Genomic DNA, 22368 nt, shown 5'->3' on the forward strand with positions numbered 1-22368 from the left:
AGGCCATATGACGTGGGCAGCAACCTCCTCCCCCTGCATCAGCACCCGCGCTCTCTGCTCAACAGCCAGTGTCTCTCTCAGCTCCTCCAGCAGTATCCCTCTCTGCTCCACAGGCTGCTGTCCTCTCTGCTCAAAGGCCAGCGTCTCTCTCTGCTCCTCCCGCAGCATCCCTCTCTGCTCCTCCCAGCAGCATCCCTCTCTGCTCCACCGGCTGCTGCCCTCTCTGCTCCAGCAACATCAATGAGCAGAACAACTCTGTGGAGGAAGAGGAAAGCAGCAGAGGTTTTTGCTCAAGAGCAAGGGCTTCCCCCTCCCCAGCAACTTGTGCGAAAACCATATGCGTGCACTCAATGTGGGCAGCCCAGAAAAAAAGAGTTTGGGCACACCAGGGTGAGTAACTTCTACTTCTGTGCCACAGCAGAGGGAAAGACATTAGAACAGTGGCTGCAAGAAAAGAAGAATGAGGGAAATCCTTCATTGTAAAAAGTTTTATTTTTTTAAATATTGTACATATAATAATTTTATTTTATTCTATTACAATTTGTTTGTATTCAAAAAAGATTGTGTACACAGACCAAAATGATTGTTCTTTATTTCAAAATGTTTATCTGCCTACATAAAGGACATATAAAGTGTCCTAAATAATTATTACTAAATAATTAACTTTATGTCTGTTCTTTATTTGAGGACATTTATTTGCCATCACAGAGTTCATGCAAACTGTCATTAAAATATATATTCTTTATTTTAGAACATTTAATGACTGTTCTTTAGTTTGAGAACATTTATTTGCCCTCTTAAAGGTTACATCAATAGATCAAAACCTTATTTCAGGTGTATCTGCCTCCATTAAGGCCATGTTAATTGTCTTAAATGATGGTTCTTTATTTTAGAATGTTTATTTACCTTCATTAAGACAATGTTTATATTTCCAAATGATTTTATTTTAGATCATTTATTTGCCGTCATGGCGGTTATTGTCTTAACCATTTCTTTTATTTGTGTAGCTTTTTAAATTATTCATTAGCATTCCAGTGTTCCTGTTTTCTAAATAAATTATATACACTTTTAAAAAAAAAACTTTATTATAAAAGGTATGAACTAAGTTTAATTTAATATCAATACACACACAGTCAGTTTTTTGTTTCTTTATTAAATAGTTCACACTAGAAACAAAATATAAAAAGTATAAAATATATAATTGTGAACAAATTACTAAACAAATACATAAATAAAACTGAAAATAACAGCAGAAACCATACAACAAAATAAAAGATAAAAGATTTTTATTAAATAGTTCACACTAGAAAAACAAATGCTAAATGCAAAATTTAAAACAAAGGAATAACAGCGGAAACAGTACAACAAAATTAAAGATAATAGAAAAGATTAAATAGTTCACATTAGAAAACAAAATAAAAAATATGAAATATATGGTAAAGTAAACATAATAGTATATACAAATATAAAAAGAAAAATGTAAGAAACAGTATAACAAGTTAAAAATAGTTAAAAAAAATATAAAAAGAATATAAATGTAAATTAAATACTAAATACAAATACTAAAAGAAACTAAACAAACAAACACCTTACTAAAATTAACAGATAATAATAATAAAAAAAATAAATTAAAAAAAAAGAGTAAAAAAAAAATCAGTTCCAATTATTTACGGGGGAGCAAGAGACCGCTGCTCTGCCAGCCAAAGTTCCACAGTCTTGCCCTCGTAACTGCTGCAAAACGATTTGCCACCATAGCGTGAGTGACCATAGTCCTTGGTTTTGGGCGGCTGACACAGAGAGCAAGTCAGCGGTTTACATTTCTTTGGCCTTTTCAGAGGAACGCCCTGTGCAATTTCTTCCGCTTTCTTTTTCTCCCTCCAAGCAGTTGTCCGAGGCACTTTGTCATAGTTGTCTTCAGCTGCAACCCTCCTCTGCTCAGAAAGCCATTGCGATACAGTCTTTCCAGCTGCAGTGGCACAAAAACTTTTCCCCCTAAAGAAACTGTGTCCAAACTCCAGTCTCTTTGGCTGTCCACACAATCTGCATGGATATCCTTTTGGATCTGCTCTCCGTGCAATGCCTTTTTGTTGCTTTAGGGCTTTTTTATCCTCTTCGGCCCTCTTTTTCCGTCTCCAGGCTGTGGCCCTTGGTAAGGGTACCAAGGGCCACAGCCTGGAGAAGGAAAAAGAGGGCTGCAGCAGATACAGCCGATGGAGGAGGGAGCACAGCCAGCGATGCGCATGTAGGAACTGTTTAAGGCAAAAATACATATAGTATTACATTAGACATTTGTTGCTTCTTACGTGAATTTATTCTTTTACATTCTTTCATAGTTCTCACCTGATACTCTGACATTTTTTAGCACTGGAGGCCACTGCTGACTGGTGGATGGGGTGGCTTGGAGAGAAGACCTTCTCTCCAATCTTCTCCAGAACCGTCTCCTCCTTTCACTTTCCTCCGAAGAAATCACTGGAGGCCACTGCGGACTGGTGAATGGGTTGGCTTGCAGAGAAGACTCTCTCAGCAGACCTTTCGTAGACTGTCTAGTGGATGGGGTGGCTTGCAGAGAAGACTCTCTCCGCAGGCCTTTCCTAGACAGTTTAGTGGATGGGGTGGCTTGGAGGGAAGCCTTTCTCTACAGTCTTTCCCGGAACAGTCTCCTCTTTTCACTTTCCACCGAAGAAATCACTGGAGGCCAATGAGGTTTGCAAAATTTCATTGCTTTTTTTTGTTCTTTTTCAGAATCTGCCCTCTGGACCCGCAAAGCGGTGTTGTCTAGGTCCTCTGAAAGCCTCTGGCGGAATTTCTCTCTTTCTGAAATTAAAGGAGGCCATCTCTGTTGTTTTGCCATTTCAGATAGTGCTTAGGTGCAAGCTGTCAATAATTCAAACTGTGGGGCCACAACAATTATACTCAGGTAAATGGGCGGGTCACAGGTGCCCAGGTAGCCACAGGGGGCCCAACAGAGAAGATTGGCCGGGATTTTGTTAAATGAGCAGGTGACACGGTTCTCCTCTCCCTGCTCTCAAGCTCCGAGTCTGACGATGGCCACGTACTTCTCATGAGTTCATCACATAGTGTAACGGAGCGGGGCTGCAAATGAACATCTCTAAGAAAGAGGAGATGGTGAGTGATTTTACGTCAAAACGCCTCCCACGCTGAGATTCCTATGATTATTCACCGCACGAGGGCTGATAGAGTAGAGGGGCACGGATATCTACATTTTTTTAAGAAAGAAGAGTGGGCAGTAAAGATGGGCTGGACAGCAAAGGCTCAGGGTGAAGGGAGTCTTACCGGACGCACTTTGGATCTCCACAAGATGGTGTATGGTCAGGGATTCTCTTCTTACTTCCTACACATGAGCGTGGAAGTTCTCCGGCTAATTATAATGTTGTTAAATGAGCAGGTGACACGGTTCTCCTCTCCCTGCTCTCAAGCTCCGAGTCTGACGATGGCCACGTACATCTCATGAGTTCATCACATGGTGTGACGGAGCGGGGCTGCAACTGAACATCTCTAAGACAGAGGAGATGATGAGTGATTTTACGTCAAAACGCCTCCCACGCTGAGACTCCTATGATTATTCACCGCACGACGGCTGATAGAGTAGAGCGGCACGGATTTCGCAATCAAATAAAAGATGGAGCGCTTCACGGATTTGCGTGTCATCCTTTCGCAGGGGCCATGCTAATCTTCTCTGTATCGATCCAATTTTAGTATATGTGCCGCCGTGGCGAGCACAGAACAGCTAGCTCGCTCGAGGTATCTTTACCCTCGGGTCCCCGCGAGCTCTCACAGAGCTGGTAAGGGCCCAGTGAGCCATCTCATCCCATCGCATACCGTGCCGCACGGACCGCGTCGGTGATGAGGCCGGACGCGCATCCCTCCATTGATGCAACCGCTCACCGAGTTTGGGGGACAGGGGAACGTAGCGCGTCTTTTTTTAGACGTGCCCGATTCCACCGTGATGTACAGGAGCATCCTCTGGACATGAGGAAGCAGGTGTACACGCTTGCCGGTGGTACCTGGCGTACTGGCGCTGAAGGGGGCGTGGCCTCTACATTTTTTTAAGAAAGAAGAGTGGGCAGTAAAGAAGGGCTGGACAGCAAAGGCTCAGGGTGAAGGGAGTCTTACCGGACGCACTTTGGATCTCCACAAGATGGTGTATGGTCAGGGATTCTCTTCTTACTTCCTACACATGAGCGTGGAAGTTCTCCGGCTAATTATAATGTTGTTAAATGAGCAGGTGACACGGTTCTCCTCTCCCTGCTCTCAAGCTCCGAGTCTGACGATGGCCACGTACTTCTCATGAGTTCATCACATAGTGTAACGGAGCGGGGCTGCAACTGTACATCTCTAAGAAAGAGGAGATGGTGAGAGATTTTACGTCAAAACGCCTCCCACGCTGAGACTCCTATGATTATTCACCGCACGAGGGCTGATAGAGTAGAGGGGCACGGATATCGCAATCAAATAAAAGATGGAGCGCTTCACGGATTTGCGTGTCATCCTTTCGCAGGGGCCATGCTAATCTTCTCTGTATCGATCCAATTTTAGTATATGTGCCGCCGTGGCGAGCACAGAACAGCTGGCTCGCTCGAGGTATCTTTACCCCTCGGGTCCCCGCGAGCTCTCACAGAGCTGGTCAGGGCCCAGTGAGCCATCTCATCCCATCGCATACCGTGCCGCACGGACCGCGTCGGTGCTGAGGCCGGACGCACATCCCTCCATTGATGCAACTGCTCACCGAGTTTGGGGGACAGTGGAACGTAGCGCGTCAATTTCTAGACGTGCCTGATTCCACCGTGATGTACAGGAGCATCCTCTGGAAATAAGGAAGCAGGTGTACACGCTTGCCGGTGGTACCTGGCGTACTGGCGCTGAAGGGGGCGTTGCCTCTTACCGGACGCACTTTGGATCTCCACAAGATGGTGTATGGTCAGGGATTCTCTTCTTACTTCCTACACATGAGCGTGGAAGTTCTCCGGCTAATTATAATGTTGTTAAATGAGCAGGTGACACGGTTCTCCTCTCCCTGCTCTCAAGCTCCGAGTCTGACGATGGCCACGTACAGCTCATGAGTTCATCACATGGTGTGACGGAGCGGGGCTGCAACTGAACATCTCTAAGACAGAGGAGATGGTGAGTGATTTTACGTCAAAACGCCTCCCACGCTGAGACTCCTATGATTATTCACCGCACGAGGGCTGATAGAGTAGAGCGGCACGGATTTCGCAATCAAATAAAAGATGGAGCGCTTCACGGATTTGCGTGTCATCCTTTCGCAGGGGCCATGCTAATCTTCTCTGTATCGATCCAATTTTAGTATATCTGCCGCCGTGGCGAGCACAGAACAGCTAGCTCGCTCGAGGTATCTTTACCCTCGGGTCCCCGCGAGCTCTCACAGAGCTGGTAAGGGCCCAGTGAGCCATCTCATCCCATCGCATACCGTGCCGCACGGACCGCGTCGGTGATGAGGCCGGACGCGCATCCCTCCATTGATGCAACCGCTCACCGAGTTTGGGGGACAGGGGAACGTAGCGCGTCTTTTTTTAGACGTGCCCGATTCCACCGTGATGTACAGGAGCATCCTCTGGACATGAGGAAGCAGGTGTACACGCTTGCCGGTGGTACCTGGCGTACTGGCGCTGAAGGGGGCGTGGCCTCTACATTTTTTTAAGAAAGAAGAGTGGGCAGTAAAGAAGGGCTGGACAGCAAAGGCTCAGGGTGAAGGGAGTCTTACCGGACGCACTTTGGATCTCCACAAGATGGTGTATGGTCAGGGATTCTCTTCTTACTTCCTACACATGAGCGTGGAAGTTCTCCGGCTAATTATAATGTTGTTAAATGAGCAGGTGACACGCTTCTCCTCTCCCTGCTCTCAAGCTCCGAGTCTGACGATGGCCACGTACTTCTCATGAGTTCATCACATAGTGTAACGGAGCGGGGCTGCAACTGTACATCTCTAAGAAAGAGGAGATGGTGAGAGATTTTCCGTCAAAACGCCTCCCACGCTGAGACTCCTATGATTATTCACTGCACGAGGGCTGATAGAGTAGAGGGGCACGGATATCGCAATCAAATAAAAGATGGAGCGCTTCACGGATTTGCGTGTCATCCTTTCGCAGGGGCCATGCTAATCTTCTCTGTATCGATCCAATTTTAGTATATGTGCCGCCGTGGCGAGCACAGAACAGCTGGCTCGCTCGAGGTATCTTTAGCCCTCGGGTCCCCGCGAGCTCTCACAGAGCTGGTCAGGGCCCAGTGAGCCATCTCATCCCATCGCATAACGTGCCGCACGGACCGCGTCGGTGCTGAGGCCGGACGCACATCCCTCCATTGATGCAACTGCTCACCGAGTTTGGGGGACAGTGGAACGTAGCGCGTCAATTTCTAGACGTGCCCGATTCCACCGTGATGTACAGGAGCATCCTCTGGAAATAAGGAAGCAGGTGTACACGCTTGCCGGTGGTACCTGGCGTACTGGCGCTGAAGGGGGCGTGGCCTCTTACCGGACGCACTTTGGATCTCCACAAGATGGTGTATGGTCAGGGATTCTCTTCTTACTTCCTACACATGAGCGTGGAAGTTCTCCGGCTAATTATAATGTTGTTAAATGAGCAGGTGACACGGTTCTCCTCTCCCTGCTCTCAAGCTCCGAGTCTGACGATGGCCACGTACTTCTCATGAGTTCATCACATAGTGTAACGGAGCGGGGCTGCAACTGAACATCTCTAAGAAAGAGGAGATGGTGAGTGATTTTACGTCAAAACGCCTCCCACGCTGAGATTCCTATGATTATTCACCGCACGAGGGCTGATAGAGTAGAGGGGCACGGATATCTACATTTTTTTAAGAAAGAAGAGTGGGCAGTAAAGATGGGCTGGACAGCAAAGGCTCAGGGTGAAGGGAGTCTTACCGGACGCACTTTGGATCTCCACAAGATGGTGTATGGTCAGGGATTCTCTTCTTACTTCCTACACATGAGCGTGGAAGTTCTCCGGCTAATTATAATGTTGTTAAATGAGCAGGTGACACGGTTCTCCTCTCCCTGCTCTCAAGCTCCGAGTCTGACGATGGCCACGTACATCTAGTTCATCACATGGTGTGACGGAGCGGGGCTGCAACTGAACATCTCTAAGACAGAGGAGATGGTGAGTGATTTTACGTCAAAACGCCTCCCACGCTGAGACTCCTATGATTATTCACCGCACGAGGGCTGATAGAGTAGAGCGGCACGGATTTCGCAATCAAATAAAAGATGGAGCGCTTCACGGATTTGCGTGTCATCCTTTCGCAGGGGCCATGCTAATCTTCTCTGTATCGATCCAATTTTAGTATATGTGCCGCCGTGGCGAGCACAGAACAGCTAGCTCGCTCGAGGTATCTTTACCCTCGGGTCCCCGCGAGCTCTCACAGAGCTGGTAAGGGCCCAGTGAGCCATCTCATCCCATCGCATACCGTGCCGCACGGACCGCGTCGGTGATGAGGCCGGACGCGCATCCCTCCATTGATGCAACCGCTCACCGAGTTTGGGGGACAGGGGAACGTAGCGCGTCTTTTTTTAGACGTGCCCGATTCCACCGTGATGTACAGGAGCATCCTCTGGACATGAGGAAGCAGGTGTACACGCTTGCCGGTGGTACCTGGCGTACTGGCGCTGAAGGGGGCGTGGCCTCTACATTTTTTTAAGAAAGAAGAGTGGGCAGTAAAGAAGGGCTGGACAGCAAAGGCTCAGGGTGAAGGGAGTCTTACCGGACGCACTTTGGATCTCCACAAGATGGTGTATGGTCAGGGATTCTCTTCTTACTTCCTACACATGAGCGTGGAAGTTCTCCGGCTAATTATAATGTTGTTAAATGAGCAGGTGACACGGTTCTCCTCTCCCTGCTCTCAAGCTCCGAGTCTGACGATGGCCACGTACATCTAGTTCATCACATGGTGTGACGGAGCGGGGCTGCAACTGAACATCTCTAAGACAGAGGAGATGGTGAGTGATTTTACGTCAAAACGCCTCCCACGCTGAGACTCCTATGATTATTCACCGCACGAGGGCTGATAGAGTAGAGCGGCACGGATTTCGCAATCAAATAAAAGATGGAGCGCTTCACGGATTTGCGTGTCATCCTTTCGCAGGGGCCATGCTAATCTTCTCTGTATCGATCCAATTTTAGTATATGTGCCGCCGTGGCAAGCACAGAACGGCTGGCTCGCTCGAGGTATCTTTACCCCTCGGGTCCCCGCGAGCTCTCACAGAGCTGGTCAGGGCCCAGTGAGCCATCTCATCCCATCGCATACTGTGCCGCACGGACCGCGTCGGTGCTGAGGCCGGACGCACATCCCTCCATTGATGCAACTGCTCACCGAGTTTGGGGGACAGTGGAACGTAGCGCGTCAATTTCTAGACGTGCCCGATTCTACCGTGATGTACAGGAGCATCCTCTGGAAATAAGGAAGCAGGTGTACACGCTTGCCGGTGGTACCTGGCGTACTGGCGCTGAAGGGGGCGTGGCCTCTTACCGGACGCACTTTGGATCTCCACAAGATGGTGTATGGTCAGGGATTCTCTTCTTACTTCCTACACATGAGCGTGGAAGTTCTCCGGCTAATTATAATGTTGTTAAATGAGCAGGTGACACGGTTCTCCTCTCCCTGCTCTCAAGCTCCGAGTCTGACGATGGCCACGTACATCTCATGAGTTCATCACATGGTGTGACGGAGCGGGGCTGCAACTGAACATCTCTAAGACAGAGGAGATGGTGAGTGATTTTACGTCAAAACGCCTCCCATGCTGAGACTCCTATGATTATTCACCGCACGAGGGCTGATAGAGTAGAGCGGCACGGATTTCCGCAATCAAATAAAAGATGGAGCGCTTCACGGATTTGCGTGTCATCCTTTCGCAGGGGCCATGCTAATCTTCTCTGTATCGATCCAATTTTAGTATATGTGCCGCCGTGGCGAGCACAGAACAGCTAGCTTGCTCGAGGTATCTTTACCCTCGGGTCCCCGCGAGCTCTCACAGAGCTGGTAAGGGCCCAGTGAGCCATCTCATCCCATCGCATACCGTGCCGCACGGACCGCGTCGGTGATGAGGCCGGACGCGCATCCCTCCATTGATGCAACCGCTCACCGAGTTTGGGGGACAGGGGAACGTAGCGCGTCTTTTTTTAGACGTGCCCGATTCCACCGTGATGTACAGGAGCATCCTCTGGACATGAGGAAGCAGGTGTACACGCTTGCCGGTGGTACCTGGCGTACTGGCGCTGAAGGGGGCGTTGCCTCTACATTTTTTTAAGAAAGAAGAGTGGGCAGTAAAGAAGGGCTGGACAGCAAAGGCTCAGGGTGAAGGGAGTCTTACCGGACGCACTTTGGATCTCCACAAGATGGTGTATGGTCAGGGATTCTCTTCTTACTTCCTACACATGAGCGTGGAAGTTCTCCGGCTAATTATAATGTTGTTAAATGAGCAGGTGACACGCTTCTCCTCTCCCTGCTCTCAAGCTCCGAGTCTGACGATGGCCACGTACTTCTCATGAGTTCATCACATAGTGTAACGGAGCGGGGCTGCAACTGTACATCTCTAAGAAAGAGGAGATGGTGAGAGATTTTACGTCAAAACGCCTCCCACGCTGAGACTCCTATGATTATTCACCGCACGAGGGCTGATAGAGTAGAGCGGCACGGATTTCGCAATCAAATAAAAGATGGAGCGCTTCACGGATTTGCGTGTCATCCTTTCGCAGGGGCCATGCTAATCTTCTCTGTATCGATCCAATTTTAGTATATGTGCCGCCGTGGCGAGCACAGAACAGCTGGCTCGCTCGAGGTATCTTTAGCCCTCGGGTCCCCGCGAGCTCTCACAGAGCTGGTCAGGGCCCAGTGAGCCATCTCATCCCATCGCATAACGTGCCGCACGGACCGCGTCGGTGCTGAGGCCGGACGCACATCCCTCCATTGATGCAACTGCTCACCGAGTTTGGGGGACAGTGGAACGTAGCGCGTCAATTTCTAGACGTGCCCGATTCCACCGTGATGTACAGGAGCATCCTCTGGAAATAAGGAAGCAGGTGTACACGCTTGCCGGTGGTACCTGGCGTACTGGCGCTGAAGGGGGCGTGGCCTCTTACAGGACGCACTTTGGATCTCCACAAGATGGTGTATGGTCAGGGATTCTCTTCTTACTTCCTACACATGAGCGTGGAAGTTCTCCGGCTAATTATAATGTTGTTAAATGAGCAGGTGACACGGTTCTCCTCTCCCTGCTCTCAAGCTCCGAGTCTGACGATGGTCACGTACATCTCATGAGTTCATCACATGGTGTGACGGAGCGGGGCTGCAACTGAACATCTCTAAGACAGAGGAGATGGTGAGTGATTTTACGTCAAAACGCCTCCCACGCTGAGACTCCTATGATTATTCACCGCACGAGGGCTGATAGAGTAGAGCGGCACGGATTTCGCAATCAAATAAAAGATGGAGCGCTTCACGGATTTGCGTGTCATCCTTTCGCAGGGGCCATGCTAATCTTCTCTGTATCGATCCAATTTTAGTATATGTGCCGCCGTGGCGAGCACAGAACAGCTAGCTCGCTCGAGGTATCTTTACCCTCGGGTCCCCGCGAGCTCTCACAGAGCTGGTAAGGGCCCAGTGAGCCATCTCATCCCATCGCATACCGTGCCGCACGGACCGCGTCGGTGATGAGGCCGGACGCGCATCCCTCCATTGATGCAACATTTTTTTAAGAAAGAAGAGTGGGCAGTAAAGATGGGCTGGACAGCAAAGGCTCAGGGTGAAGGGAGTCTTACCGGACGCACTTTGGATCTCCACAAGATGGTGTATGGTCAGGGATTCTCTTCTTACTTCCTACACATGAGCGTGGAAGTTCTCCGGCTAATTATAATGTTGTTAAATGAGCAGGTGACACGGTTCTCCTCTCCCTGCTCTCAAGCTCCGAGTCTGACGATGGCCACGTACATCTCATGAGTTCATCACATGGTGTGACGGAGCGGGGCTGCAACTGAACATCTCTAAGACAGAGGAGATGGTGAGTGATTTTACGTCAAAACGCCTCCCACGCTGAGACTCCTATGATTATTCACCGCACGAGGGCTGATAGAGTAGAGCGGCACGGATTTCGCAATCAAATAAAAGATGGAGCGCTTCACGGATTTGCGTGTCATCCTTTCGCAGGGGCCATGCTAATCTTCTCTGTATCGATCCAATTTTAGTATATGTGCCGCCGTGGCGAGCACAGAACAGCTAGCTCGCTCGAGGTATCTTTACCCTCGGGTCCCCGCGAGCTCTCACAGAGCTGGTAAGGGCCCAGTGAGCCATCTCATCCCATCGCATACCGTGCCGCACGGACCGCGTCGGTGATGAGGCCGGACGCGCATCCCTCCATTGATGCAACCGCTCACCGAGTTTGGGGGACAGGGGAACGTAGCGCGTCTTTTTTTAGACGTGCCCGATTCCACCGTGATGTACAGGAGCATCCTCTGGACATGAGGAAGCAGGTGTACACGCTTGCCGGTGGTACCTGGCGTACTGGCGCTGAAGGGGGCGTGGCCTCTTACCGGACGCACTTTGGATCTCCACAAGATGGTGTATGGTCAGGGATTCTCTTCTTACTTCCTACACATGAGCGTGGAAGTTCTCCGGCTAATTATAATGTTGTTAAATGAGCAGGTGACACGGTTCTCCTCTCCCTGCTCTCAAGCTCCGAGTCTGACGATGGCCACGTACATCTCATGAGTTCATCACATGGTGTGACGGAGCGGGGCTGCAACTGAACATCTCTAAGACAGAGGAGATGGTGAGTGATTTTACGTCAAAACGCCTCCCACGCTGAGACTCCTATGATTATTCACCGCACGAGGGCTGATAGAGTAGAGCGGCACGGATTTCGCAATCAAATAAAAGATGGAGCGCTTCACGGATTTGCGTGTCATCCTTTCGCAGGGGCCATGCTAATCTTCTCTGTATCGATCCAATTTTAGTATATGTGCCGCCATGGCGAGCACAGAACAGCTAGCTCGCTCGAGGTATCTTTACCCTCGGGTCCCCGCGAGCTCTCACAGAGCTGGTAAGGGCCCAGTGAGCCATCTCATCCCATCGCATACCGTGCCGCACGGACCGCGTCGGTGATGAGGCCGGACGCGCATCCCTCCATTGATGCAACCGCTCACCGAGTTTGGGGGACAGGGGAACGTAGCGCGTCTTTTTTTAGACGTGCCCGATTCCACCGTGATGTACAGGAGCATCCTCTGGACATGAGGAAGCAGGTGTACACGCTTGCCGGTGGTACCTGGCGTACTGGCGCTGAAGGGGGCGTGGCCTCTACATTTTTTTAAGAAAGAAGAGTGGGCAGTAAAGAAGGGCTGGACAGCAAAGGCTCAGGGTGAAGGGAGTCTTACCGGACGCACTTTGGATCTCCACAAGATGGTGTATGGTCAGGGATTCTCTTCTTACTTCCTACACATGAGCGTGGAAGTTCTCCGGCTAATTATAATGTTGTTAAATGAGCAGGTGACACGGTTCTCCTCTCCCTGCTCTCAAGCTCCGAGTCTGACGATGGCCACGTACATCTAGTTCATCACATGGTGTGACGGAGCGGGGCTGCAACTGAACATCTCTAAGACAGAGGAGATGGTGAGTGATTTTACGTCAAAACGCCTCCCACGCTGAGACTCCTATGATTATTCACCGCACGAGGGCTGATAGAGTAGAGCGGGACGGATTTCGCAATCAAATAAAAGATGGAGCGCTTCACGGATTTGCGTGTCATCCTTTCGCAGGGGCCATGCTAATCTTCTCTGTATCGATCCAATTTTAGTATATGTGCCGCCGTGGCGAGCACAGAACAGCTAGCTCGCTCGAGGTATCTTTACCCTCGGGTCCCCGCGAGCTCTCACAGAGCTGGTAAGGGCCCAGTGAGCCATCTCATCCCATCGCATACCGTGCCGCACGGACCGCGTCGGTGATGAGGCCGGACGCGCATCCCTCCATTGATGCAACCGCTCACCGAGTTTGGGGGACAGGGGAACGTAGCGCGTCTTTTTTTAGACGTGCCCGATTCCACCGTGATGTACAGGAGCATCCTCTGGACATGAGGAAGCAGGTGTACACGCTTGCCGGTGGTACCTGGCGTACTGGCGCTGAAGGGGGCGTGGCCTCTACATTTTTTTAAGAAAGAAGAGTGGGCAGTAAAGAAGGGCTGGACAGCAAAGGCTCAGGGTGAAGGGAGTCTTACCGGACGCACTTTGGATCTCCACAAGATGGTGTATGGTCAGGGATTCTCTTCTTACTTCCTACACATGAGCGTGGAAGTTCTCCGGCTAATTATAATGTTGTTAAATGAGCAGGTGACACGGTTCTCCTCTCCCTGCTCTCAAGCTCCGAGTCTGACGATGGCCACGTACATCTAGTTCATCACATGGTGTGACGGAGCGGGGCTGCAACTGAACATCTCTAAGACAGAGGAGATGGTGAGTGATTTTACGTCAAAACGCCTCCCACGCTGAGACTCCTATGATTATTCACCGCACGAGGGCTGATAGAGTAGAGCGGCACGGATTTCGCAATCAAATAAAAGATGGAGCACTTCACGGATTTGCGTGTCATCCTTTCGCAGGGGCCATGCTAATCTTCTCTGTATCGATCCAATTTTAGTATATGTGCCGCCGTGGCGAGCACAGAACAGCTAGCTCGCTCGAGGTATCTTTACCCTCGGGTCCCCGCGAGCTCTCACAGAGCTGGTAAGGGCCCAGTGAGCCATCTCATCCCATCGCATACCGTGCCGCACGGACCGCGTCGGTGATGAGGCCGGACGCGCATCCCTCCATTGATGCAACCGCTCACCGAGTTTGGGGGACAGGGGAACGTAGCGCGTCTTTTTTTAGACGTGCCCGATTCCACCGTGATGTACAGGAGCATCCTCTGGACATGAGGAAGCAGGTGTACACGCTTGCCGGTGGTACCTGGCGTACTGGCGCTGAAGGGGGCGTGGCCTCTACATTTTTTTAAGAAAGAAGAGTGGGCAGTAAAGAAGGGCTGGACAGCAAAGGCTCAGGGTGAAGGGAGTCTTACCGGACGCACTTTGGATCTCCACAAGATGGTGTATGGTCAGGGATTCTCTTCTTACTTCCTACACATGAGCGTGGAAGTTCTCCGGCTAATTATAATGTTGTTAAAAGAGCAGGTGACACGGTTCTCCTCTCCCTGCTCTCAAGCTCCGAGTCTGACGATGGCCACGTACTTCTCATGAGTTCATCACATGGTGTAACGGAGCGGGGCTGCAACTGTACATCTCTAAGAAAGAGGAGATGATGAGAGATTTTACGTCAAAACGCCTCCCACGCTGAGACTCCTATGATTATTCACCGCACGAGGGCTGATAGAGTAGACGGGGCACGGATATCGCAATCAAATAAAAGATGGAGCGCTTCACGGATTTGCGTGTCATCCTTTCGCAGGGGCCATGCTAATCTTCTCTGTATCGATCCAATTTTAGTATATGTGCCGCCGTGGCAAGCACAGAACGGCTGGCTCGCTCGAGGTATCTTTACCCCTCGGGTCCCCGCGAGCTCTCACAGAGCTGGTCAGGGCCCAGTGAGCCATCTCATCCCATCGCATACCGTGCCGCACGGACCGCGTCGGTGCTGAGGCCGGACGCACATCCCTCCATTGATGCAACTGCTCACCGAGTTTGGGGGACAGTGGAACGTAGCGCGTCAATTTCTAGACGTGCCCGATTCCACCGTGATGTACAGGAGCATCCTCTGGAAATAAGGAAGCAGGTGTACACGCTTGCCGGTGGTACCTGGCGTACTGGCGCTGAAGGGGGCGTGGCCTCTTACCGGACGCACTTTGGATCTCCACAAGATGGTGTATGGTCAGGGATTCTCTTCTTACTTCCTACACATGAGCGTGGAAGTTCTCCGGCTAATTATAATGTTGTTAAATGAGCAGGTGACACGGTTCTCCTCTCCCTGCTCTCAAGCTCCGAGTCTGACGATGGCCACGTACATCTCATGAGTTCATCACATGGTGTGACGGAGCGGGGCTGCAACTGAACATCTCTAAGACAGAGGAGATGGTGAGTGATTTTACGTCAAAACGCCTCCCACGCTGAGACTCCTATGATTATTCACCGCACGAGGGCTGATAGAGTAGAGCGGCACGGATTTCGCAATCAAATAAAAGATGGAGCGCTTCACGGATTTGCGTGTCATCCTTTCGCAGGGGCCATGCTAATCTTCTCTGTATCGATCCAATTTTAGTATATGTGCCGCCGTGGCGAGCACAGAACAGCTAGCTTGCTCGAGGTATCTTTACCCTCGGGTCCCCGCGAGCTCTCACAGAGCTGGTAAGGGCCCAGTGAGCCATCTCATCCCATCGCATACCGTGCCGCACGGACCGCGTCGGTGATGAGGCCGGACGCGCATCCCTCCATTGATGCAACCGCTCACCGAGTTTGGGGGACAGGGGAACGTAGCGCGTCTTTTTTTAGACGTGCCCGATTCCACCGTGATGTACAGGAGCATCCTCTGGACATGAGGAAGCAGGTGTACACGCTTGCCGGTGGTACCTGGCGTACTGGCGCTGAAGGGGGCGTGGCCTCTACATTTTTTTAAGAAAGAAGAGTGGGCAGTAAAGAAGGGCTGGACAGCAAAGGCTCAGGGTGAAGGGAGTCTTACCGGACGCACTTTGGATCTCCACAAGATGGTGTATGGTCAGGGATTCTCTTCTTACTTCCTACACATGAGCGTGGAAGTTCTCCGGCTAATTATAATGTTGTTAAATGAGCAGGTGACACGCTTCTCCTCTCCCTGCTCTCAAGCTCCGAGTCTGACGATGGCCACGTACTTCTCATGAGTTCATCACATAGTGTAACGGAGCGGGGCTGCAACTGTACATCTCTAAGAAAGAGGAGATGGTGAGAGATTTTACGTCAAAACGCCTCCCACGCTGAGACTCCTATGATTATTCACCGCACGAGGGCTGATAGAGTAGAGCGGCACGGATTTCGCAATCAAATAAAAGATGGAGCGCTTCACGGATTTGCGTGTCATCCTTTCGCAGGGGCCATGCTAATCTTCTCTGTATCGATCCAATTTTAGTATATGTGCCGCCGTGGCAAGCACAGAACAGCTGGCTCGCTCGAGGTATCTTTACCCCTCGGGTCCCCGCGAGCTCTCACAGAGCTGGTCAGGGCCCAGTGAGCCATCTCATCCCATCGCATACCGTGCCGCACGGACCGCGTCGGTGCTGAGGCCGGACGCACATCCCTCCATTGATGCAACTGCTCACCGAGTTTGGGGGACAGTGGAACGTAGCGCGTCAATTTCTAGACGTGCCCGATTCCACCGTGATGTACAGGAGCATCCTCTGGAAATAAGGAAGCAGGTGTACACGCTTGCCGGTGGTACCTGGCGTACTGGCGCTGAAGGGGTCGTTGCCTCTTACCGGACGCACTTTGGATCTCCACAAGATGGTGTATGGTCAGGGATTCTCTTCTTACTTCCTACACATGAGCGTGGAAGTTCTCCGGCTAATTATAATGTTGTTAAATGAGCAGGTGACACGGTTCTCTTCTCCCTGCTCTCAAGCTCCGAGTCTGACGATGGCCACGTACATCTCATGAGTTCATCACATGGTGTGACGGAGCGGGGCTGCAACTGAACATCTCTAAGACAGAGGAGATGGTGAGTGATTTTACGTCAAAACGCCTCCCACGCTGAGACTCCTATGATTATTCACCGCACGAGGGCTGATAGAGTAGAGGGGCACGGATATCGCAATCAAATAAAAGATGGAGCGCTTCACGGATTTGCGTGTCATCCTTTCGCAGGGGCCATGCTAATCTTCTCTGTATCGATCCAATTGTAGTATATGTGCCGCCATGGCGAGCACAGAACAGCTGGCTCGCTCGAGGTATCTTTAGCCCTCGGGTCCCCGCGAGCTCTCACAGAGCTGGTCAGGGCCCAGTGAGCCATCTCATCCCATCGCATAACGTGCCGCACGGACCGCGTCGGTGCTGAGGCCGGACGCACATCCCTCCATTGATGCAACTGCTCACCGAGTTTGGGGGACAATGGAACGTAGCGCGTCAATTTCTAGACGTGCCCGATTCCACCGTGATGTACAGGAGCATCCTCTGGAAATAAGGAAGCAGGTGTACACGCTTGCCGGTGGTACCTGGCGTACTGGCGCTGAAGGGGGCGTGGCCTCTTACCGGACGCACTTTGGATCTCCACAAGATGGTGTATGGTCAGGGATTCTCTTCTTACTTCCTACACATGAGCGTGGAAGTTCTCCGGCTAATTATAATGTTGTTAAATGAGCAGGTGACACGGTTCTCCTCTCCCTGCTCTCAAGCTCCGAGTCTGACGATGGCCACGTACAGCTCATGAGTTCATCACATGGTGTGACGGAGCGGGGCTGCAACTGAACATCTCTAAGACAGAGGAGATGGTGAGTGATTTTACGTCAAAACGCCTCCCACGCTGAGACTCCTATGATTATTCACCGCACGAGGGCTGATAGAGTAGAGCGGCACGGATTTCGCAATCAAATAAAAGATGGAGCGCTTCACGGATTTGCGTGTCATCCTTTCGCAGGGGCCATGCTAATCTTCTCTGTATCGATCCAATTTTAGTATATGTGCCGCCGTGGCGAGCACAGAACAGCTAGCTCGCTCGAGGTATCTTTACCCTCGGGTCCCCGCGAGCTCTCACAGAGCTGGTAAGGGCCCAGTGAGCCATCTCATCCCATCGCATACCGTGCCGCACGGACCGCGTCGGTGATGAGGCCGGACGCGCATCCCTCCATTGATGCAACCGCTCACCGAGTTTGGGGGACAGGGGAACGTAGCGCGTCTTTTTTTAGACGTGCCCGATTCCACCGTGATGTACAGGAGCATCCTCTGGACATGAGGAAGCAGGTGTACACGCTTGCCGGTGGTACCTGGCGTACTGGCGCTGAAGGGGGCGTGGCCTCTACATTTTTTTAAGAAAGAAGAGTGGGCAGTAAAGAAGGGCTGGACAGCAAAGGCTCAGGGTGAAGGGAGTCTTACCGGACGCACTTTGGATCTCCACAAGATGGTGTATGGTCAGGGATTCTCTTCTTACTTCCTACACATGAGCGTGGAAGTTCTCCGGCTAATTATAATGTTGTTAAAAGAGCAGGTGACACGGTTCTCCTCTCCCTGCTCTCAAGCTCCGAGTCTGACGATGGCCACGTACTTCTCATGAGTTCATCACATGGTGTAACGGAGCGGGGCTGCAACTGTACATCTCTAAGAAAGAGGAGATGATGAGAGATTTTACGTCAAAACGCCTCCCACGCTGAGACTCCTATGATTATTCACCGCACGAGGGCTGATAGAGTAGACGGGGCACGGATATCGCAATCAAATAAAAGATGGAGCGCTTCACGGATTTGCGTGTCATCCTTTCGCAGGGGCCATGCTAATCTTCTCTGTATCGATCCAATTTTAGTATATGTGCCGCCGTGGCAAGCACAGAACGGCTGGCTCGCTCGAGGTATCTTTACCCCTCGGGTCCCCGCGAGCTCTCACAGAGCTGGTCAGGGCCCAGTGAGCCATCTCATCCCATCGCATACTGTGCCGCACGGACCGCGTCGGTGCTGAGGCCGGACGCACATCCCTCCATTGATGCAACTGCTCACCGAGTTTGGGGGACAGTGGAACGTAGCGCGTCAATTTCTAGACGTGCCCGATTCCACCGTGATGTACAGGAGCATCCTCTGGAAATAAGGAAGCAGGTGTACACGCTTGCCGGTGGTACCTGGCGTACTGGCGCTGAAGGGGGCGTGGCCTCTTACCGGACGCACTTTGGATCTCCACAAGATGGTGTATGGTCAGGGATTCTCTTCTTACTTCCTACACATGAGCGTGGAAGTTCTCCGGCTAATTATAATGTTGTTAAATGAGCAGGTGACACGGTTCTCCTCTCCCTGCTCTCAAGCTCCGAGTCTGACGATGGCCACGTACATCTCATGAGTTCATCACATGGTGTGACGGAGCGGGGCTGCAACTGAACATCTCTAAGACAGAGGAGATGGTGAGTGATTTTACGTCAAAACGCCTCCCATGCTGAGACTCCTATGATTATTCACCGCACGAGGGCTGATAGAGTAGAGCGGCACGGATTTCCGCAATCAAATAAAAGATGGAGCGCTTCACGGATTTGCGTGTCATCCTTTCGCAGGGGCCATGCTAATCTTCTCTGTATCGATCCAATTTTAGTATATGTGCCGCCGTGGCGAGCACAGAACAGCTAGCTTGCTCGAGGTATCTTTACCCTCGGGTCCCCGCGAGCTCTCACAGAGCTGGTAAGGGCCCAGTGAGCCATCTCATCCCATCGCATACCGTGCCGCACGGACCGCGTCGGTGATGAGGCCGGACGCGCATCCCTCCATTGATGCAACCGCTCACCGAGTTTGGGGGACAGGGGAACGTAGCGCGTCTTTTTTTAGACGTGCCCGATTCCACCGTGATGTACAGGAGCATCCTCTGGACATGAGGAAGCAGGTGTACACGCTTGCCGGTGGTACCTGGCGTACTGGCGCTGAAGGGGGCGTTGCCTCTACATTTTTTTAAGAAAGAAGAGTGGGCAGTAAAGAAGGGCTGGACAGCAAAGGCTCAGGGTGAAGGGAGTCTTACCGGACGCACTTTGGATCTCCACAAGATGGTGTATGGTCAGGGATTCTCTTCTTACTTCCTACACATGAGCGTGGAAGTTCTCCGGCTAATTATAATGTTGTTAAATGAGCAGGTGACACGCTTCTCCTCTCCCTGCTCTCAAGCTCCGAGTCTGACGATGGCCACGTACTTCTCATGAGTTCATCACATAGTGTAACGGAGCGGGGCTGCAACTGTACATCTCTAAGAAAGAGGAGATGGTGAGAGATTTTACGTCAAAACGCCTCCCACGCTGAGACTCCTATGATTATTCACCGCACGAGGGCTGATAGAGTAGAGCGGCACGGATTTCGCAATCAAATAAAAGATGGAGCGCTTCACGGATTTGCGTGTCATCCTTTCGCAGGGGCCATGCTAATCTTCTCTGTATCGATCCAATTTTAGTATATGTGCCGCCGTGGCGAGCACAGAACAGCTGGCTCGCTCGAGGTATCTTTAGCCCTCGGGTCCCCGCGAGCTCTCACAGAGCTGGTCAGGGCCCAGTGAGCCATCTCATCCCATCGCATAACGTGCCGCACGGACCGCGTCGGTGCTGAGGCCGGACGCACATCCCTCCATTGATGCAACTGCTCACCGAGTTTGGGGGACAGTGGAACGTAGCGCGTCAATTTCTAGACGTGCCCGATTCCACCGTGATGTACAGGAGCATCCTCTGGAAATAAGGAAGCAGGTGTACACGCTTGCCGGTGGTACCTGGCGTACTGGCGCTGAAGGGGGCGTGGCCTCTTACAGGACGCACTTTGGATCTCCACAAGATGGTGTATGGTCAGGGATTCTCTTCTTACTTCCTACACATGAGCGTGGAAGTTCTCCGGCTAATTATAATGTTGTTAAATGAGCAGGTGACACGGTTCTCCTCTCCCTGCTCTCAAGCTCCGAGTCTGACGATGGTCACGTACATCTCATGAGTTCATCACATGGTGTGACGGAGCGGGGCTGCAACTGAACATCTCTAAGACAGAGGAGATGGTGAGTGATTTTACGTCAAAACGCCTCCCACGCTGAGACTCCTATGATTATTCACCGCACGAGGGCTGATAGAGTAGAGCGGCACGGATTTCGCAATCAAATAAAAGATGGAGCGCTTCACGGATTTGCGTGTCATCCTTTCGCAGGGGCCATGCTAATCTTCTCTGTATCGATCCAATTTTAGTATATGTGCCGCCGTGGCGAGCACAGAACAGCTAGCTCGCTCGAGGTATCTTTACCCTCGGGTCCCCGCGAGCTCTCACAGAGCTGGTAAGGGCCCAGTGAGCCATCTCATCCCATCGCATACCGTGCCGCACGGACCGCGTCGGTGATGAGGCCGGACGCGCATCCCTCCATTGATGCAACATTTTTTTAAGAAAGAAGAGTGGGCAGTAAAGATGGGCTGGACAGCAAAGGCTCAGGGTGAAGGGAGTCTTACCGGACGCACTTTGGATCTCCACAAGATGGTGTATGGTCAGGGATTCTCTTCTTACTTCCTACACATGAGCGTGGAAGTTCTCCGGCTAATTATAATGTTGTTAAATGAGCAGGTGACACGGTTCTCCTCTCCCTGCTCTCAAGCTCCGAGTCTGACGATGGCCACGTACATCTCATGAGTTCATCACATGGTGTGACGGAGCGGGGCTGCAACTGAACATCTCTAAGACAGAGGAGATGGTGAGTGATTTTACGTCAAAACGCCTCCCACGCTGAGACTCCTATGATTATTCACCGCACGAGGGCTGATAGAGTAGAGCGGCACGGATTTCGCAATCAAATAAAAGATGGAGCGCTTCACGGATTTGCGTGTCATCCTTTCGCAGGGGCCATGCTAATCTTCTCTGTATCGATCCAATTTTAGTATATGTGCCGCCGTGGCGAGCACAGAACAGCTAGCTCGCTCGAGGTATCTTTACCCTCGGGTCCCCGCGAGCTCTCACAGAGCTGGTAAGGGCCCAGTGAGCCATCTCATCCCATCGCATACCGTGCCGCACGGACCGCGTCGGTGATGAGGCCGGACGCGCATCCCTCCATTGATGCAACCGCTCACCGAGTTTGGGGGACAGGGGAACGTAGCGCGTCTTTTTTTTAGACGTGCCCGATTCCACCGTGATGTACAGGAGCATCCTCTGGACATGAGGAAGCAGGTGTACACGCTTGCCGGTGGTACCTGGCGTACTGGCGCTGAAGGGGGCGTGGCCTCTTACCGGACGCACTTTGGATCTCCACAAGATGGTGTATGGTCAGGGATTCTCTTCTTACTTCCTACACATGAGCGTGGAAGTTCTCCGGCTAATTATAATGTTGTTAAATGAGCAGGTGACACGGTTCTCCTCTCCCTGCTCTCAAGCTCCGAGTCTGACGATGGCCACGTACATCTCATGAGTTCATCACATGGTGTGACGGAGCGGGGCTGCAACTGAACATCTCTAAGACAGAGGAGATGGTGAGTGATTTTACGTCAAAACGCCTCCCACGCTGAGACTCCTATGATTATTCACCGCACGAGGGCTGATAGAGTAGAGCGGCACGGATTTCGCAATCAAATAAAAGATGGAGCGCTTCACGGATTTGAGTGTCATCCTTTCGCAGGGGCCATGCTAATCTTCTCTGTATCGATCCAATTTTAGTATATGTGCCGCCATGGCGAGCACAGAACAGCTAGCTCGCTC

At 51.3% G+C, this 22368-nt stretch overlaps 24 non-coding genes across 24 annotated transcripts; all 24 read right to left on the minus strand.

The window, feature by feature from the left end:
• Positions 1–3634: 3634 nt before the first annotated feature.
• On the minus strand, positions 3635–3741 carry LOC132123757 (U6 spliceosomal RNA). Its single transcript, XR_009426676.1, has one exon. It is a non-coding gene; the product is annotated as a U6 spliceosomal RNA (small nuclear RNA).
• Positions 3742–4474: 733 nt separating this feature from the next.
• Positions 4475–4581, minus strand: LOC132123758 (U6 spliceosomal RNA). The gene has a single exon (XR_009426677.1). It is a non-coding gene; the product is annotated as a U6 spliceosomal RNA (small nuclear RNA).
• Positions 4582–5243: 662 nt separating this feature from the next.
• Positions 5244–5346, minus strand: LOC132123725 (U6 spliceosomal RNA). Its single transcript, XR_009426647.1, has one exon. It is a non-coding gene; the product is annotated as a U6 spliceosomal RNA (small nuclear RNA).
• A 737-nt stretch (positions 5347–6083) lies between these two features.
• Positions 6084–6190, minus strand: LOC132123759 (U6 spliceosomal RNA). The gene has a single exon (XR_009426678.1). It is a non-coding gene; the product is annotated as a U6 spliceosomal RNA (small nuclear RNA).
• A 1065-nt stretch (positions 6191–7255) lies between these two features.
• On the minus strand, positions 7256–7362 carry LOC132123760 (U6 spliceosomal RNA). Its single transcript, XR_009426679.1, has one exon. It is a non-coding gene; the product is annotated as a U6 spliceosomal RNA (small nuclear RNA).
• A 729-nt stretch (positions 7363–8091) lies between these two features.
• LOC132123690 (U6 spliceosomal RNA) lies at positions 8092–8198 on the minus strand. Its single transcript, XR_009426614.1, has one exon. It is a non-coding gene; the product is annotated as a U6 spliceosomal RNA (small nuclear RNA).
• Positions 8199–8861: 663 nt separating this feature from the next.
• On the minus strand, positions 8862–8968 carry LOC132123761 (U6 spliceosomal RNA). The gene has a single exon (XR_009426680.1). It is a non-coding gene; the product is annotated as a U6 spliceosomal RNA (small nuclear RNA).
• Positions 8969–9701: 733 nt separating this feature from the next.
• Positions 9702–9808, minus strand: LOC132123762 (U6 spliceosomal RNA). Its single transcript, XR_009426681.1, has one exon. It is a non-coding gene; the product is annotated as a U6 spliceosomal RNA (small nuclear RNA).
• A 662-nt stretch (positions 9809–10470) lies between these two features.
• LOC132123763 (U6 spliceosomal RNA) lies at positions 10471–10577 on the minus strand. Its single transcript, XR_009426682.1, has one exon. It is a non-coding gene; the product is annotated as a U6 spliceosomal RNA (small nuclear RNA).
• Positions 10578–11148: 571 nt separating this feature from the next.
• Positions 11149–11255, minus strand: LOC132123619 (U6 spliceosomal RNA). Its single transcript, XR_009426543.1, has one exon. It is a non-coding gene; the product is annotated as a U6 spliceosomal RNA (small nuclear RNA).
• Positions 11256–11916: 661 nt separating this feature from the next.
• LOC132123737 (U6 spliceosomal RNA) lies at positions 11917–12023 on the minus strand. The gene has a single exon (XR_009426657.1). It is a non-coding gene; the product is annotated as a U6 spliceosomal RNA (small nuclear RNA).
• A 729-nt stretch (positions 12024–12752) lies between these two features.
• On the minus strand, positions 12753–12859 carry LOC132123620 (U6 spliceosomal RNA). The gene has a single exon (XR_009426544.1). It is a non-coding gene; the product is annotated as a U6 spliceosomal RNA (small nuclear RNA).
• A 729-nt stretch (positions 12860–13588) lies between these two features.
• LOC132123746 (U6 spliceosomal RNA) lies at positions 13589–13695 on the minus strand. The gene has a single exon (XR_009426665.1). It is a non-coding gene; the product is annotated as a U6 spliceosomal RNA (small nuclear RNA).
• Positions 13696–14429: 734 nt separating this feature from the next.
• On the minus strand, positions 14430–14536 carry LOC132123693 (U6 spliceosomal RNA). The gene has a single exon (XR_009426615.1). It is a non-coding gene; the product is annotated as a U6 spliceosomal RNA (small nuclear RNA).
• Positions 14537–15198: 662 nt separating this feature from the next.
• On the minus strand, positions 15199–15305 carry LOC132123621 (U6 spliceosomal RNA). The gene has a single exon (XR_009426545.1). It is a non-coding gene; the product is annotated as a U6 spliceosomal RNA (small nuclear RNA).
• Positions 15306–16038: 733 nt separating this feature from the next.
• Positions 16039–16145, minus strand: LOC132123694 (U6 spliceosomal RNA). Its single transcript, XR_009426616.1, has one exon. It is a non-coding gene; the product is annotated as a U6 spliceosomal RNA (small nuclear RNA).
• Positions 16146–16807: 662 nt separating this feature from the next.
• Positions 16808–16914, minus strand: LOC132123709 (U6 spliceosomal RNA). The gene has a single exon (XR_009426631.1). It is a non-coding gene; the product is annotated as a U6 spliceosomal RNA (small nuclear RNA).
• A 662-nt stretch (positions 16915–17576) lies between these two features.
• On the minus strand, positions 17577–17683 carry LOC132123622 (U6 spliceosomal RNA). Its single transcript, XR_009426546.1, has one exon. It is a non-coding gene; the product is annotated as a U6 spliceosomal RNA (small nuclear RNA).
• A 734-nt stretch (positions 17684–18417) lies between these two features.
• On the minus strand, positions 18418–18524 carry LOC132123695 (U6 spliceosomal RNA). Its single transcript, XR_009426617.1, has one exon. It is a non-coding gene; the product is annotated as a U6 spliceosomal RNA (small nuclear RNA).
• A 663-nt stretch (positions 18525–19187) lies between these two features.
• Positions 19188–19294, minus strand: LOC132123623 (U6 spliceosomal RNA). The gene has a single exon (XR_009426547.1). It is a non-coding gene; the product is annotated as a U6 spliceosomal RNA (small nuclear RNA).
• Positions 19295–20027: 733 nt separating this feature from the next.
• On the minus strand, positions 20028–20134 carry LOC132123624 (U6 spliceosomal RNA). The gene has a single exon (XR_009426548.1). It is a non-coding gene; the product is annotated as a U6 spliceosomal RNA (small nuclear RNA).
• Positions 20135–20796: 662 nt separating this feature from the next.
• On the minus strand, positions 20797–20903 carry LOC132123625 (U6 spliceosomal RNA). The gene has a single exon (XR_009426549.1). It is a non-coding gene; the product is annotated as a U6 spliceosomal RNA (small nuclear RNA).
• Positions 20904–21474: 571 nt separating this feature from the next.
• Positions 21475–21581, minus strand: LOC132123626 (U6 spliceosomal RNA). The gene has a single exon (XR_009426550.1). It is a non-coding gene; the product is annotated as a U6 spliceosomal RNA (small nuclear RNA).
• Positions 21582–22243: 662 nt separating this feature from the next.
• On the minus strand, positions 22244–22350 carry LOC132123753 (U6 spliceosomal RNA). The gene has a single exon (XR_009426672.1). It is a non-coding gene; the product is annotated as a U6 spliceosomal RNA (small nuclear RNA).
• Between the last annotated feature and the right edge of the window lie 18 nt (positions 22351–22368).

Source organism: Carassius carassius, chromosome 41 (genome assembly GCF_963082965.1).
Source record: "Carassius carassius chromosome 41, fCarCar2.1, whole genome shotgun sequence".
Classification (NCBI taxonomy): domain Eukaryota; kingdom Metazoa; phylum Chordata; class Actinopteri; order Cypriniformes; family Cyprinidae; genus Carassius; species Carassius carassius.